Source organism: Bubalus bubalis, chromosome 20, assembly GCF_019923935.1.
Source record: "Bubalus bubalis isolate 160015118507 breed Murrah chromosome 20, NDDB_SH_1, whole genome shotgun sequence".
In the NCBI taxonomy this organism is placed as follows: Eukaryota; Metazoa; Chordata; class Mammalia; order Artiodactyla; family Bovidae; genus Bubalus; species Bubalus bubalis.
The window spans coordinates 60971516-60988705 of NC_059176.1; positions in this window are offsets into that span (position 1 = coordinate 60971516).

The window sequence follows — 17190 nt, forward strand, 5'->3', positions numbered from 1 at the left end:
GCCAAATAAGACTACCACCCTTATAGCAGAAAGTGAAGAGGAACTAAAAAGCCTCTTGATGAAAGTGAAAGATGGGAGTGAAAAAGTTGGCTTAATGCTCAACATTCAGAAAACGAAGATCATGGCATCTGGTCCCTTCACTTCATGGGAAATAGATGGGGAAAGAGTGGAAACACTGTCAGACTTTATTTTTTGGGGCTCCAAAATCACTGCAGTTGGTGACTGCAGCCATGAAATTAAAAGACGCTTACTCCTTGGAAGAAAAGTTATGACCAACCTAGATAGCATATTCAAAAGCAGAGACATTACTTTGCCAACAAAGGTCCGCCTAGTCAAGGCTATGGTTTTTCCTATAGTCATGTATGGATGTGAGAGTTGGACTGGGAAGAAAGCTGAGTGCTGAAGAATTGATGCTTTTGAACTGTGGTGTTGGAGAAGACTCTTGAGAGTCCCTTGGACTGCAAGGAGATCCAACCGGTCCATTCTGAAGGAGATCAGCCCTGGGATTTCTTTGGAAGGAATGATGCTAAAGCTGAAACTCTAGTACTTTGGCTACCTCATGCAAAGAGTTGACTCATTGGAAAAGACTCTGATGCTGGGAGGGATTGGGGGCAGGAGGAGAAGGGGACGACAGAGGATGAGATGGCTGTATGGCATCACTGACTCAATGGACATGAGTTTGAGTGAACTCCAGGGGTTGGTGACGGACAGGGAGGCCTGGCGTGCTGTGATTCATGGGGTCGCAAAGAATCAGACATGACTGAGCGACTGAACTTAACTGAACTGAACTGAAATAAGACTACTACATTTTGTTTCAAAGTTACTTTGCTTCCTGGTTCAGAATTCTGTTTGTAAAAAAGATCCTGATATATCTTTCAGAATTTTCAGATATATAATTCAAATGCTCTTAGGGCTTTGAATAATGAGTTAATTTATATTTTTGTTTGAATAATAACTTATTCATTATTTTAACAGAGAAATAAAGAAACATATAACAAGAAAATAAGGAAACAAAAAAATTTTAATTTTGCTACATAGAAATAGCTATTGTTGACATTAGTATATGTCACTTCACTCATTTTAATTCTTGTATAAACATCAATTCTTGTGCACACATTTCTAAATAGAAAGAGCATTAAAAGAATAAACACACAAAGAGAAAAAGGAAAGGGGTACTAAATAGGTGGAAAATGGGTCAGTGTGTATAGATGGATGAATATCAAAACTGTCATAAATTGCATTTGTGCCATTTTTAAGTTTGAGAGTATTTGAAGTTCATAAAATAAATGGAAATTGTGATAAAACTTATTAATTCACTCAACTTTAGATAAACGTTTTTATCAACTCAAGACCCATTAGTTAGATATTAAAGATGATAGAAATAGATATACTGTTTTTCTGAAACAAAATGTCTATTGACCCCAGACCATGAAAAGTTTTAAAATTAGCATTCCAACACTAATTCTTGTTTCAACATCTATTTTCACCCTTTCCAAGTTGATGATGCTTATATATTATTTTCTACAACTCCGGTGTTATTTTTTAATGATTGCCACAAATGCTATTGCTAGTTATTTTTATTATGGCTAATCTAGTTTTAGTTTTTTATTTTTAGTTATTTTTCTGTTCATTCTTGACTGGCTAAATGTTGTTATTGCTCTTATTTTTCTCTTTTTTTGATTCTTAAGCATTTATTTTGTTTTTGCTTTAACCTGGAAAGGGTAGTTCTGGAATTCTCGCGTGTCTGAGAACGTGTGATACCTGGTGCTCCAGGACGGCCAGCGTATCACACGTGCGCCCCTACATCTCCTTCCCTCGGTGCCTGTAGACACCACCCCCTTGTCATCTGTCATCTAATGCTTCACTCAGCGTTTCGCTAGGGCTTCTTCATTCTTCTGAATTTCATTAAGTTTATATGGGTTTTTGTACATTCTTTCATGATTCGTTTAGGTTATTTATCTAATACCCTCATTGATGAAGGACAGCTTGTTAAGGATCCCATTGACAGAGGTACCATTTATCCGCTTCAGCATCTATTAATATCAATTATTCTCCCATTGTCTTCTGGCAGCAAAGGTTACTGTGGATAATTCTGAGACTAACTCAAATTTTTCCATATTATAAATGACTTCAAATGGTTTATTTTTTCGGATTTATTCTAGAAGTTTGATAATTAATTTAAATAAGATGCCTGTTGCTCTGTTTCAAGTTTTCCTTGAAGGTGGCCTATTCATTTAGCTGGCAATGTTATTTCTTCCTTTATATCAATATTCTTTTCTGTACCCTGCATTTTGTTCTCTGCTTTAAGAATAGTAAATATTCATATCATCAGACTATCTTCCTGTGTTTTACATATTTGTTCACTTTTCTTTATTTCTTAAAACCCCTTAATTTTTTTCATTTATAATTATCTCATGCTTTTTATCCATGTCAACAATTTGATTTTTAGCTATATCCATTTTGTCCCTGGTTTTTTTGAATTTATTTAATAACACTATAAAGAGATTCATTTTGATATTTGGCAAACTAATACAATTATGTAAAGTTTAAAAAATAAAATAAAAAATAAATAAAATAAAATAAAATTATGTTTTAAGCCTTGAAATCAGACAATTACAGCTATATTAAAGCATTTAGCATAAAAAAAAATGAAAGAGGAGAGTAAAAAATTGGCTTAAAGTTCAACATTCAGAAAACTAAGATCATGGCATCCGGTCCCATCACTGCATGGCAGATAGATGGGGAAACAGTGGAAACAGTGGCCGACTTTATTTTTGGTGATTGCATCTGCACTTACTCTTTGGAAGGAAAGTTATAACCAACCTAGACAGCATTTTAAAAAGCAGAGACATTATTTGTCAACAAGGGTCCATTTAGTCAAGGCTATGGTTTTTCCTGTGGTCATGTATGGAAACTAAGATCATGGCATCTGGTCCCATCACTTCATGGGAAATAAATGGGGAAACAGTGGAAACAGTGTCAGACTTTATTTTTTTGGGATCCAAAATCACTGCAGATGGTGACTGCAGCCATGAAATTAAAAGAAGCTTACTCCTTGGAAGGAGAGTTATGACCAACCTAGATAACATATTCAAAAGCAGAGACATTACTTTGCCAACAAACATTCATCTAGTCAAGGCTATGGTTTTTCCTGTGGTCATGTATGGATGTGAGAGTTGGACTGTGAAGAAGGCTGAGCACCAAAGAATTGATGCTTTTGAACTGCGGTGTTGGAGAAGACTCTTGCCAGTCCCTTGGACTGCAAGGAGATCCAACCAGTCCATTCTAAAGGAGATCAGCCCTGAGATTTCTTTGGAAGAAATGATGTTAAAGCTGAAACTCCAGTACTTTGGCCACCTCATGCGAAGAGTTGACTCATTGGAAAAGACTCTGATGCTGGGACGGATTAGGGGCAAGAGGAGAAGGGGACGACAGAAGATGAGATGGCTGGATGGCATCACTGACTCGATGGATGTGAGTCTCAGTGAACTCCAGGGGTTGGTGATGGACAGGGAGGCCTAGCATGCTGCAATTCATGGGGTCGCAGGGAGTCAGACATGACTGAGTGACTGATCTGATCTGATGGTTTTTCCAGTAGTCATGTTAGGCTATAAAGAAAGCTAAGCACCAAAGAATTGATGCTTTTGAACTGTGGTGTTAGAGAAGACTCTTGAGAGTCTCGGACTGCAAAGGAGATCCAACCAGTCCATCCTAAGGGAGATCAGTCCTGGTGTTCATTGGAAGGACTGATGTTGAAGCTGAAACTCCAGTACTTTGGCCACCTGATGTGAAGAGCTGACTCATTTGAAAAGACCTTGATGCTGGGAAAGATTGAGGGCAGGAAGAGAAGGTGAGGACAGAGGATGAGATGGTTGGATGGCATCACCGACTCAGTGGACATGAGTTTGGCTAAACTCCGGGAGTTGGTGATGGACAGGGAGGCCTGGCATGCTGTGGTCCATGGGGTCACAAAGAGTCAGACACGACTGAGTGACTGAACTGAACTGAATAACACTGTAAGGATGTTTGCTGCTTTTTTGTGTGTTTTGTTTTCTAACTCTGAAATGTCCATCACTTTAGCTTGGCTTATCATCTTCTCTCTGAAGTATTTACTTAATTCATACTCTCATTAGTAGTTTTTGACTATGAGACTACATTTCTAGTTTTCCTTCAGTTACATTTTATTCCACAGTTTTTTATAGTCCTTTCCTTATTTGTGTGTGTGTGTGTGTTTGTGTGTGTGTACATATATGTGTGTTGCATGTATGTGTCTTATTTACATAGGCAATATGGTGTTTCCCCTCATCTTGTTTATACTTAGTGTTGTTGTCTTTATTTAGATTGTCTGTGTATTTTATAATGCAGTTGGTAAAGTCTCCTTGTCACTCTCCATCTTATCTGAGAATGATTTTCTTTGTTGGCAAGCCGCAAAACCCTACTTTTGTCTAAGACAATACTGGGCAAATGTTATCTGCAAAGAACCAAAGAGAAAACTTTTTTAATGTTGTGAGCCTATGGTCTCTGTTGCAAATATTCAGCTCTGCAGTTCTAGAAGGAAGGCAGTCACAGACTACACATAAATAAATGGCCACAGCTTTGTTTCAACAAAACTTTACTCACAAAGTTAAATGACAGGCCCACAGATCAAAGTTTGGCTGACCTCCAAATCTAAGACATGATTTAATGTCCTCTCCCAGGTTCACTTTTCCTTGTGTGGCTGCTACAGTTTTATGGAGAAATTCTAGCAGAATTCAGATTAATTCCCTAATTGACCACAGATCTGGAAATACAAATAAACCCCTTCAGTCTTCACCAATATCTTATGATACCTAGAATTATTCCTTATTTTACCTACAATTAAATGTTAATTATTAATTAGATTGCCTCCAAATTGCGTGGTATTAATAATAATAAGGGATTCCCTGGTTGCTCAGTGACAAAGATTCTACCTGCAATGCAGGAGCCACAGGAGACATGGGTTCAATTCCTGGGTCAGGAAGATCCCCTGGAGGAGGGTATGTCAGCCTAATCCAGTATTCTTGCCTGGAGAATCCCATGAACAGAGGAGCCTGGAGGGCTATAGTCCATAGGGTCACAAAGAGTTGAACATGACTGAAACGACTTAACATAGAATATTAATAAATAATAAAGAATTTTGTTGACTCATTTATCTCTCTAGTGCCACTTCTTGGAAAAGGGGATTCAATTAAGGGCTCTAATTAGTTCTTGCTGGCAAATAGTTTTCATAGTTGCCATTTTATTTTTGTGATATTCCAGCAGAGAGACTTGGGGAATGAGTTTTGCTCTGCAATTTTTACCTGGCAGTAATCATGTCTATTTTTTCATGCTCTTCTCTGATGCTCCCCAGCAGTTTCTGAGAGATTCCTAGAGGACTGTCGGTTCTAGGTTCCCCAGGATCCAGCCAACACTGCAGGGTGCTCTTTACCATGCCACCCTGCAGCCAACACTGAGACTCCCAAGAAAATTTGCTCCACTGAGCAGAGGTCTCTGCACCTTCCCATTGTCACCACTGATCTGATGTGCAGGTGGAGGGTAGGCAGTGATAATGGTGTAAGAGAATTCTGTTCAACACACTTTTCTTTATGGTCAGACAAGATCACCAAAAGACATAGAAAGCCTACAGAAATTCTGCTGGCAGTATCAGAACACTTCCAGATATGATATGAGCAAGGAACAGTGCATCCACCACCATTGGAAGAGCTTTGAGAACTCCAAGTACCTTGGAATACAGCAACTAATTCCTGATTTTCAGAAACGGGAGGAATTTTTTCCCCTTAAACCTACCTATCATCAATGCATCAAGTCCCAGTAGATTAATACTGAGTTTTCTCACAATCTTCAGAGCAAACCCTATCAACCACAAGGAGAAATATTGCTGAGATAGTAAGTTGCCTAGGGTGTCAAATAGCACCATGAGTGGGACATCAACAGAAGATGAGGTTATCGTATATCAGTCCCAACTCATTTCTTTTTTTCAGTTTCTACTGCTCCAGTACCTTGCTCCAAAGGTCCAGCTACAACCTTTCAGATAATAACACACATCTCAAAATACAAATATTATTTAACTCTCAAAGAACAAGTGCAAACTCTGATTGAAAAGCATGCTTACAAATCTTATTTTTACCAGAAGCAATCGGCAGAAAGATAGGTTTGCTAAAAGATGCAGTCAATTAACATGACTGCAAAGTGCTTTACTTTTATTCCATGTGCAAGCATGCTAATTTCCTCTAGAATAAAAAAGGTATAGTCAAGTGTGAAAGTCAGATGATTGCAAAGGGTAAAAATGTTTAATAGCTTCATAGAATAGGTCAGTGTTCAGTATATGCCAAAGCCATGTGCTTAAACATAGTTCTTTCTCAAAGTCTCACATTCAAGTCTATGGATGCAAATATATTATTCAGCCAGTTCACCCACTTCTGTTTCACCAAGAAGTGGAGCTTGTCTATTAGTCTGTTCTGAAGAAGGAGGTACATGCAGCAAAAATTATAAGCATTAAAATCGCCTTCCTCTAACGGAAAGGGTTGATTCTATGATACATTTTTTTCTTATTTTAATTTTTAAGATAAATATATACTATATTCTACTATGAGAGGACATTATTTTAAGACATTTTTATCTCTGTCCATTAGCTGACTAGAAATAAAATTTGTTATTTCGAATATTCAGAGCTTAATCTGTATCTTATGTCTACATTGCTTTGAAGAGACATCTTTGAGTAATTCTTTTAAATTAGTTGTATAGAGTTCTAATCTCCATTAATTAACAGGGAATCAGGAAAAACCCAGTGATAGCCATTACTGCTTACTAAGCAAAGAGGTTAAGCTACATGTATACACTAGGATCAGATGAATCAAAGTAATTTTTATCTTTAAGGCATAGCAGCAGAGTAGCAAAATCTTACATGAAAGGCTCTCCCTTGCTTTCCACCAATCCTGCCAGAAAAATGGAGCTGAAATGGCTAATGGTGTTATTAAGAGGGTTGCAGCATCAAGAGGTAGGCAGAAGGGACTTCAAAAGCGGGAGCAGCCGTGGTCCTAGAAGCATTTGATATGAAATCTGGGCTCCAACTCTCATTTTCTCTCCTTTGAAGAATTCTAATTGGAGAAGAAAAAAATCAAGCATTTTTGACAAGACCTGTGCCAAAGAAAATTATGGGAGGCAAAGATGAAAAGGAATGTGTCATGTTTGTCCTGTTTTTAAAAGTCCCCAAAGAGTAAGGGTGTCATTGCAGGCACTGATGCTGAAAAGGTTCATTGAGGAAGATGGGGGAAGAGTCCTATGTGCAACCAACCAGACTTGGAGGTTTCTGGTTTCCCCAATATAATGGACCAGATATTGATGGAAAATTACAATACAAATTTTAAAAAAAAGAAGAATCAAAAGAAGAGAAGCTAAGCTTGTTGTCAAACCATCTAAACATTTACTATATTTGATACTAGGAAATTAATACAGTAATACTAATGTTTGTGAAATTCTTGAAGTTTAACACCTCGGAATGTGTGCCCTTGTCTTTCCTGAAATCACTTTGCCATCTCACATTTCACCTGATTGATTTAGAAGTGAGCTTAATGAATAACACAAACAGAAAAGAAAAAAACGAGTAAAAACAAAAGCTAGACTTGTTATAACTAGTACAAGTAAAAGTATTAGCCAAAACTATCACATATCCCTCTGAAGATAGCCATTAGTACATTAAACTTGGTCCCACAAAAAAACTTGTATATACAGAATATTTTGAAAATCATTACATAAGTCATATGTAAAGAAGTTCTTCAATGAAAGCCATTTGTGTAAATATGATACTTATTCTTATCTTCTGTTACAGCAACTTATGTCTATAAAAGGAATTTGTATAGACATAATTAATTTTATTTTGTCAGATATTTGTCCGAAAAAGTCAATTAAGTAAAAAATAATTATAATAATGATATTAGAGTGTTTTTATCCAAATAGGCAGAAAATCATAACCAATTTAAATATTATTTTATTTCAATATAAATATTATTTTGTTTCATACTTTTGTTTGTTTCATATTCAATATTTTGTTTCACATTTTTGATTAGTTTGATAAAGATATTTGCGAAATAATTCAGAAGCAACTGAAAGAAACTTGAATGTGGAAACTGCTTCAAGAAAAAAACAATTTAATGAAAAGTGTTTAGTTATATGTGTATTTTCAGGAATACACCTGTTTTGAAAGAAGTCCTGCTCTATAAGCTACTGGTACCATGTTTGATAAATGTGCATTTATTGATAGAGGGTCAGATATAATCTGAAAAATTTATTCCATAAGTATGAAAAATAGATCTTTCAAAATCTTCCTGCTTCAGAGGCCTAGACATCCACACCTCCAGTCTTTCTCATTATACCCTCCAAGATCACTGCTCATTGGCATTTTCTAGGTAAAGGCAGGCAGCATATAGATGGGTAGTGTTGACAGAAGAGTGAACAAAATACTATTTCAGCTTATCTGAAGATATTATAGGATTTTCTACTCAAAATTTAACCAAACTTAAGTCACTTTGGCCCCGTGATTTAAATTAGCACCCTGGATATCATACCTTGTTTTTTCAGGTGGGGGACAGAATTAAAATTCAAAAATCACAGAATTTTTTAGAACTATAAAGAAATCTTTTAACTGAGCCTCAATTCCCTCCATTTCACCAAAAGATACTTACTAAGAACACTACTAAACTCCATGTTGTCAAACCCAATGAGCAGTTTTGATCTCATTTTACCTTACCTCTCAGAAGCACTCAAGATTCGGAAAATTTGCAAAATTCTCTTTTTTACATTCTGACTCCATCATCTCCAGCTTTCCTGACTAACTCTGACCAATTTTCTCCCTCAGCTTTGTGGGCATATTTTACCCTCCTCAGACTGAATTTGGCATCCCTCATGGCTCTGGCCTCAAACTCTCTCATATCCTTTTATACCTTCCATCTTGATACTGTCACATGTTAAAATTATTTAACCACTGTCAATGTATTGATGACTCCTATATCTAAGCCTGTGACCTCATTCGAAGCTTCACTTCCAGTTGGCAAAGAACCATTAGGGTCTCCTGAGGCAGAAGTCTCCACAGAGATCCATGCCCTTCATATTCAACATGTTCAAAGTGATGGAAAAAGTGTCAGTCACTCAGTCATGTCCAACTCTTTGTAACTCCACAGACTATAGCCCTCCAGGCTCCTCTGTCCACAGAATTCTCCAGGCGAGAATACTTGAGTAGGTAGTCATTCCCTTCTCCAGGGGATCCTACAAGCAATTTGCCTGGATTCCAATCTTGGACCCACAGTTTGCTAGCTTGGAGGCCATTGCTCATTTCATCACATTGCTGTCCCTCAGATTCTTTAGCTCTGGAAATGAAGAATAATGGCACCCCACCTGCCTCCACATACACACACAGGTGAGAAGATTAAATGAACTACTACATGAAAACTCTTGTTACTACAATCTGATCAGGTCAATACTCTGGTAAAAATCCCTTCAATGGCTTCCCTTAACTCTGGGTGAAACCGTAAGACCTGAGTCAGCCCTCAAGACTGTATATGATCTGAGGAGTGATGTGTGTTACTTCTAGAAATTTTCTTCTTGTAATCTACTCCAAAATAGCAGCCAAAGTGAACATTTAAAGTTATATAAGATAAGGACACTCTTCCACTGAAAACCTTCCATCACTTTCCATCTTAATCAGAAGAAAAGCTAACGATGATTCTGGCACTTCATAACTGGTGTCATTGCTCTCCAACTCCCTCTGCCTTTCTCTGCTTTTACTTTCTAGCACATCTCCCTTCAGTCCTTCTGTTTCAGCCTCAGTGGACTCCCTGTTGTTCTTCAGTACTTTGCCTCCTCAAGTTTTGGTCACATTTCACTTTTCGAACCAGGCCTGCCCTGACCACCATATTTAAAATTGTAAAGTGCCCACATAGTCTTCATTTAGAAATCTTTGTTTCACATCATCCCTCTCTAGCTTTCTGTTTGTTTTAGCCATAGAATTAATTCCTGTACTAGTATGATTCTTTATTATGATTAATTTTTTGCTAAAGTATACTTGATGTGCAATATTGTATGTTATAGGTGTACAATACAGTCATTCATACTTTTAAAGCTTATACTCCATATATAGTTATAATAAAATATCTCCTGTATTGTACAATATTTCCTTGTAACTCATTTCATACTTAATAGTTTATACCTCTTAATTCCTTACCCTTTATATTGCCCCTTCCCCACTCCCTCTCCCCACTGTGGTAACCACTAGTTTGTTCTCTATATCTGTGAGTCCATTTCTTTTTTGTTATATTCACTAGTTTGTTTAAATTTTTACTTCCCATATATATGTGATATCAGATAGTATTTATTTCTCTTTGTCCGACTTATTTCACTTAGCATAATACCCTCCATGTACTCCCAACTGAAATGTAAGGTCCATGAGGATAAGATTGTTCTGGCTGTTTTCTTCACTGGTTATCCAAAGCTTTTAGAAGTGTCTTATATTATTTGAGTGCATGTTCAGTCATGTTCAACTCTTTGTGACCCCATGGACTCTAGCCCAACAGGCTTCTCTGACCATGGGATTCTCCAGGCAAGAATACTAGAGTGAGTTGACATTTTTGACTCCAGGGAATCTTCCCAACCCAGGGATCAAACCCACATCGCTTGTGTCTCCTGCATTGGCAGGCAGAGTCTTTACTAACTATTGTTGGCTCTCAGTAATTTCTGTAAAACACATAATATGATTGAGGGCAATAAAAAAGGTGCAGAGACCCATTAAAAGGTTATTTTAGTCACTCATATAAAAGGGTAATTTGATTATGATATTGGTAAGAAGGAAAGAAAGACAAAGGATAAGAAATACATTTTGGCTGTGAAAATTAAAGGTACTTCTTAGAAAACAAGTCAAGAAGATGTGGGAAAGGGAAGAATTCATAATCATTCCATGACTTCTGGCTTAAATGCTTGCATGATGATACTTATGGAGGATGTGGTAAAGCTGAGAGGATGGCAACAATTAAGAGGTGGGAAGGATGGATAAATGTCTGTTTGTGTGCATATTAATAAGGACAACACTGTGATGTTCAAGTGGGAATGGCACATTGCACATATGCATGTAAATCTGTAGCCCAAAGGGAAGACAGTAACTGCATATGTGCTCAGGGAAAGCTACTTTCAATACAGGAACTTCTAGGGCCTATTTGGTTTTGATGGGACACTAAGGAGAGAAGGAGATATTGATCAACCATCCAAAAGTGAGAGGGGAAAGGCAAAGTTCCTCAGCGTTTGAGAAGATCATGGAAATAAGTGGGCAGATGAGAGTGGGACACATCTTGTACTATCACAGGAAAAAGATGGAAACATATTCAGTTCAGTTCAGTCATTCAGTCATGTCCGACTTTTTGTGGCCTAATGGACTGCAACACGCCAGGCTTCCCTGTTCATCACCAACTCCCAGAGCCTACTCAAACCCGTGTCCGTTGCATCATGATGCCATCCAACCAGCTCATCCTCTGTCATCCCCTTCTCTTCCCACCTTCAATCTTTCCCAGCATCAGGGTCTTTTCAAATGAGTTGATTCTTCACATCAGGTGGCCAAAGTAGTGGAGTTTCAGCTTCAGCATCAGTCCTTCCAATGAATATTCAGAACTGATTTCCTTTAAGATGGACAGGTTGGATCTCCTTGCAATCCAAAGAACTCTCACAAGTCTTCTCCAACACCACAGTTCAAAAGAATCGATTCTTCAGTGCTCACCTTTCCTTATAGTCCGACTCTCACATCCATACATACATGAATACTGGAAAAAAAATAGCTTTGACTAGACAGACCTTTGTTGACAAAGTAATGTCTCTGCTTTCTAATATGCTGTCTAGGTTGGTCATAGCTTTTCTTCCAAGGAGCAAGCATCTTTTAATTTCATGGCTGCACTCACCATCTGCAGTAATTTTGGAGCCCCCAAAATAAAGTCTGTCACTGTTTCCATTGTTTCCCCATCTATTTGCCATGAAGTGATGGGACCTGCAATCATGACCAGGGCCATGATCTTAGTTTTCTAAATGTTGAGTTATAAGCCAACTTTTTCACTCTCCTCTTTCACTTTCTTAAAGAGGCTCTTTAGTTCTTCACTTTCTGCCAAAAGTGTGGTATCATCTGCATATCTGAAGTTATTGATATTTCTCCCAGCAATCTTGATTCCAGCTTGTGCTTCATCCAGTCCAGCACTTCTCATGATGTACTCTGCATATAGGTTAAACAAGCAGGATAACAGTATACCATCCTCCTTTCAAAATTTGTAACTAGTCTGTTGTTCCATGTCCAGTTCTAACTATTGCTTCTTGACCTGCATACAGATTTCCAAGGAGGCAGGTCAGGTGATCTGATATTCCCATTTCTTTAAGAATTTTTCACAGTTTGTTGTGATCCACACAGTCAAAGGCTTTGGTGTGGTCAATAAAGCAAAAGTAGATTTTTTTTTTGGAACTCTCTTCCTTTTTTGATGATCCAACATATGTTGGCAATTTGATCTCTAGTTCCTCTGCCTTTTCTAAATCCAATGTGAACATTTGAAGTTCACAGTTCATGTACTATTGAAGCCTAGCTTGGAGAATTTTTAACATTATTTTGCTAGCATGTGAGATGAGTGCAATTGTGAACATTCTTTGGCATTGCCTGTCTTTGGAATAGGGATGAAAACTGACCTTTTCCAGTCCTATGGCCACTGCTGAGTTTTCCAGATTTGCTGGCATATTGAGTGCAGCACTTTCACAGCATCATCTTTTAGGATTTGAAATAGCTCAACTGGAATCCCATCACCTCCACTAGCTTTGTTCCTAGTGATGCTTCCCAGTTGATTTCGCATTCCAGGATGTCTGGCTCTAGGTGAGTGATCACACCATCATGGTTATCTGGGTCCTGAAGATATTTTTGAAGAGTTCTTCTGTGTATTCTTGCCACCTCTTCTTAATATCTTCTGCTTTTGTTAGGTTCATACCACTTCTGTTCTTTATTGCGCCCATCTTTGCATGAAATGTTCCCTTGGTATCTCTAATTTTCTTGAAGAGATCGCTAGTCTTTCACATTCTATTATTTTCCTCTATTTCTCTGCATTGATCACTGAGGAGGGCTTTCTTATCTCTCCATGCTATTCTTTGGAACTCTGCATTCAAATGGGTATATCTTTCCTTTTCTCCTTTGCCTTTAGATTCTCTTCTTTTCTCAGCTATTTGTAAGGCCTCATCAGAGAAGCATTTTGGCTTTTTGCATCTCTTCTTCTTGGGGATGTTCTTGATCACTGCCTCCTCTACAATGTCATGAACCTGTATCCATAGATCTTCAGGCACTCTGTCTGTCAGATCTAATTCCTTGAAACTCTTTGTCACTTACACTGTATAATCATAAGGGATTTGATTTAGGTCATACCTGAATGGTCTAGTGGTTTTCCCTACTTTCTTCTATTCAAGTCTGAGTTTGGCAATAAGTTCATGATCTGAGCCACAGTTGACTCCCAGTCTTGTTTTTGCTGACTGTTTAGATCTTCACCATCTTTGGCCACAAAGAATATAATCAACCTCATTTCTGTATTGACAATCTGGTGATATCCATATGTAGAATCTTCTCTTGTGTTGTTGGAAGAGGGTGTTTGGTATGACTAGTGCATTCTCTTGACAAAACTCTGTTAGACTTTGACCTGCTTCGATTTATACTCCAAGGCCAAATTTGCCTGTTACTCCAGGTAGCTCTTGACTTCCTACTTTTGCATCCAGTCCCCTATAATGAAAAGGACACCTTTTGGATTTTAGTTCTAGAAGGTCTTGTGGGTCTTCATAGAATGGTCCAACTTCAGCTTTTTCAGTATTACTGGTCGAGGAACAGACTTGGATTACTGTGATATTGAATGGTTTGCCTTGGAAACAAACTGATCATTCTGTCGTTTTTGAGATAGCATCCAAGTACTGCATTTTGAACTGTTTCGTTGACTATGATGGCTACTCCATTTCTTCTAAGGGGTTCTTGCCTACAGTAGTAGATATAATCGTCATCTGAGTTAGATTCACCCATTCCAACCCATTTTAGTTCATTGATTCCTAAATTGTGGATGTTCACTCTTGCCATCTCCTGTTTGACCACTTCCAATTTGTCTTGATTCATGGACCTAATATTCCAGGCTCCTAAGCAATATTTCTGCTTATAGCATCAGACTTTACTTCCATCACCCATCACATCCACAACTGGGTGTTGTTTTTGCTTTCAAGGAGGGTTAATTACAAGACTGAGCAATGGCATGCTTTGACTTGGGTTATAGTGCAATGTGCAGAGGGCAACAAAGACTTGAGAAGACAGAATAAGTTATGAAAGAATCATATTAAAGTGGAAAAGGGAGCTTACCAGGAGATCATAGTAGATATTCCATGCACTACTAAGAGACCTTTGAACATAAATTTAAGGTGAAGCCAAAAGCAAATCTGGTCTGTGATAGCATAGAAATAGTGACCAGGTGGGCTTACCTGAGCCACAGAGATTTTAATGGATATGCCCATGATCATACAGACAGGCATAGCTGTTATCTGATCCTCTGAACTTATTTCTATCATCCTTTGCACCCCCTCCACACCTTCCAAGTCATGTATGCCTCAGCTTATCAAATGATTATTTCATCAAGGCACTTTTAATTGATTTCTTCAACAGATTTATTTATTGAGCTCATATGAAGCACCTGGTGTTAGGAATACAAAAGAATAATGTTCTTAGCAAATATGTGTTGATATCCTGTGGACAGAACTATTTTTTAAATTTGTTAATTTTGATCTCTGTAAGAAACAGGGAGATAAGGTCTTTTGGAATTTTGAGGTCAAATTTCAACTTTTTAAAATCCATAATAAATTATTCTACACATAGAAAAATGTGTACTACATCAACTCTTTAAATTTTAACATTCTGTTTCTTATCTGATACCTTATTTTTATACACCTTATGAGTTACATTATCAATCTCAATTTTATAGTATATTGATGTTTCTACATGTTTTTAACAACTCTTTGAGATCTATATTGCCCCCACTTTTCCTTTAAGAAGCAACTTAAAGCTGCTCACCGAGTCCATAAGACTGTTCTATACATCAGTGTCTCTTTTGTCTTATGGACTCTGTGAGAGAGGGAGAGGGTGGGAAGATTTGGGAGAATGGCATTGAAACATGTAAAATATCATGTATGAAACGAGTCGCCAGTCCAGGTTCGATGCACAATACTGGATGCTTGGGGCTGGTGCACTGGGACGACCCAGAGGGATGGAATGGGGAGGGAGGAGGGAGGAGGGTTCAGGATGGGGAACACATGTATACCTGTGGCGGATTCATTTTGATATTTGGCAAAAGTAATACAACTATGTAAAGTTTAAAAATAAAATAAAATTAATAAAAAAAAAAAAAAAGCTGCTCACCTTTCTAAAACAGTAATTGACTGAACTCCTTTCATCATGAGGATTACCTGGAAAAGCTTTAAATCAATAGTAAAAATTCCTTGCTATTGAACTTCCAAACTGTAAATTAAATAAAGATATGACTTAAAGTCCTTTTAAAAGAGAGTTAAAGGTAGAAATATCACCCTGAAGTAACTTTTCTCTTGAGAAAAGTGTCTTACATTCTAGTGATAGTTGAGGATTAAAATAAAAAATGATTTCTAAAAGTCAGAAGCAGAAGTATACAATGAAGTTGAGAAAAAGGGCTGTTTCTGGCTTGGTGAAGGACTTCCAGAAAATTCAAGCCAACTAAAGCTTGCAGTCATGGAGTCTTCAGTCACAGAACTCCCCCTACACTATCTAAGGCTTGTCTTTCACCTACCAGATGACATCTAATGATATTTACTCAGCTCCTTTTTCTCCATCCCAAAGATAACTTCCCAGATGTGAAAATGACTTTTCTTTTCCTTGGAAATTTTATTATACCATCACATAAGAGGAATCACCTTCTTTCTTTGGGTTGCTTTCTCCTGTCTCCTTTGCTGTGATTTCTTTCTATATTAATATGCTCAGTGGAAGTTCTAGGTATCTGAGGGAGATAGTAGCTAGAGTTAGACCATATCCTGTGAAAAGAACACATAAGTTGCCTTGCTTTGAGAGAGATGCAAATAAAAATATGGATCTCACTAACTATGTTTGACAGCTTACAGAAATTGGAAATGAACATGTGCTCAATATTGAAAAGGTTTTTCACTGCAGTGATGATATGTGAAAGTTGGTGCATGCTACAGGTCCTTGTGCCTTTAAGCAAAGTAGATACAATATATCAAACTTTTTAAAATAATACAATGAAATAAAAACAAGTTTGAAGGAAATGAACAATATATGGCCTCACGGAAGAAAGTGTCAGAAACACCGTAGTAAAACTTCTCAGCTAATGATATAGGCAGTTCTTCTGGTTGAAAATTTAGTGTCCATAAGTACACAAACCAACCTGTCCTTTCTAAGTCTTTGAAGTGGTGAGTTATTTTGATTTAGCAGGTTATTTATGTTTAGTGTTAGTACTCAGGTTAGTTCCCAAAACCTTCAACAAAAAACTAAATAATAATATATTCTAAATTGAATACCTATTACCAAGTACACTGCAAAATGTTTTACAGTTTCATAACCATTACCATCAATATTTAAGATTAATCTGAACTAGGATTTATGTCATACAGAAATATGGTAGCATGAAAAGTTACTTCTGTCTCTCTTCTTCAATCCATAACCAGTAGAACATCCCCAGCATAATAAGATGCCAGTATAACTCTGAACAGACATCTGTACACCTAATGGTGGGTGGACTGTAACACACAGAACGGGTACAACTGAGGGAAAAGCAGTCAGTGTCTGCAATTCTGGATCTCTGGCAGAGGTATCTGAACCCGCAGCTTCAGAATCCAGTAGCAGCCAGGGAAGCAGAACACACATCTCCGGCTTCTCAACCTGACTGACATCCATGACCACAGGTAACTGGGCAGCAGCATCAGTATGGCCTGGGATCCTGTCCCTGCAGTCATGAAGGCACAACAACCCCAGGCCCGCTCTGGAGCCTTAGAACTTGACAACACTGGACACATTAGAGGTGCCTGTGGGAACTTGGTTGTGCTCCCCACTACCTCCCTCCACCCAGAGTGGACCCTATGTCTTAGGAAGCCCCAGATGCAAGGGAAAAT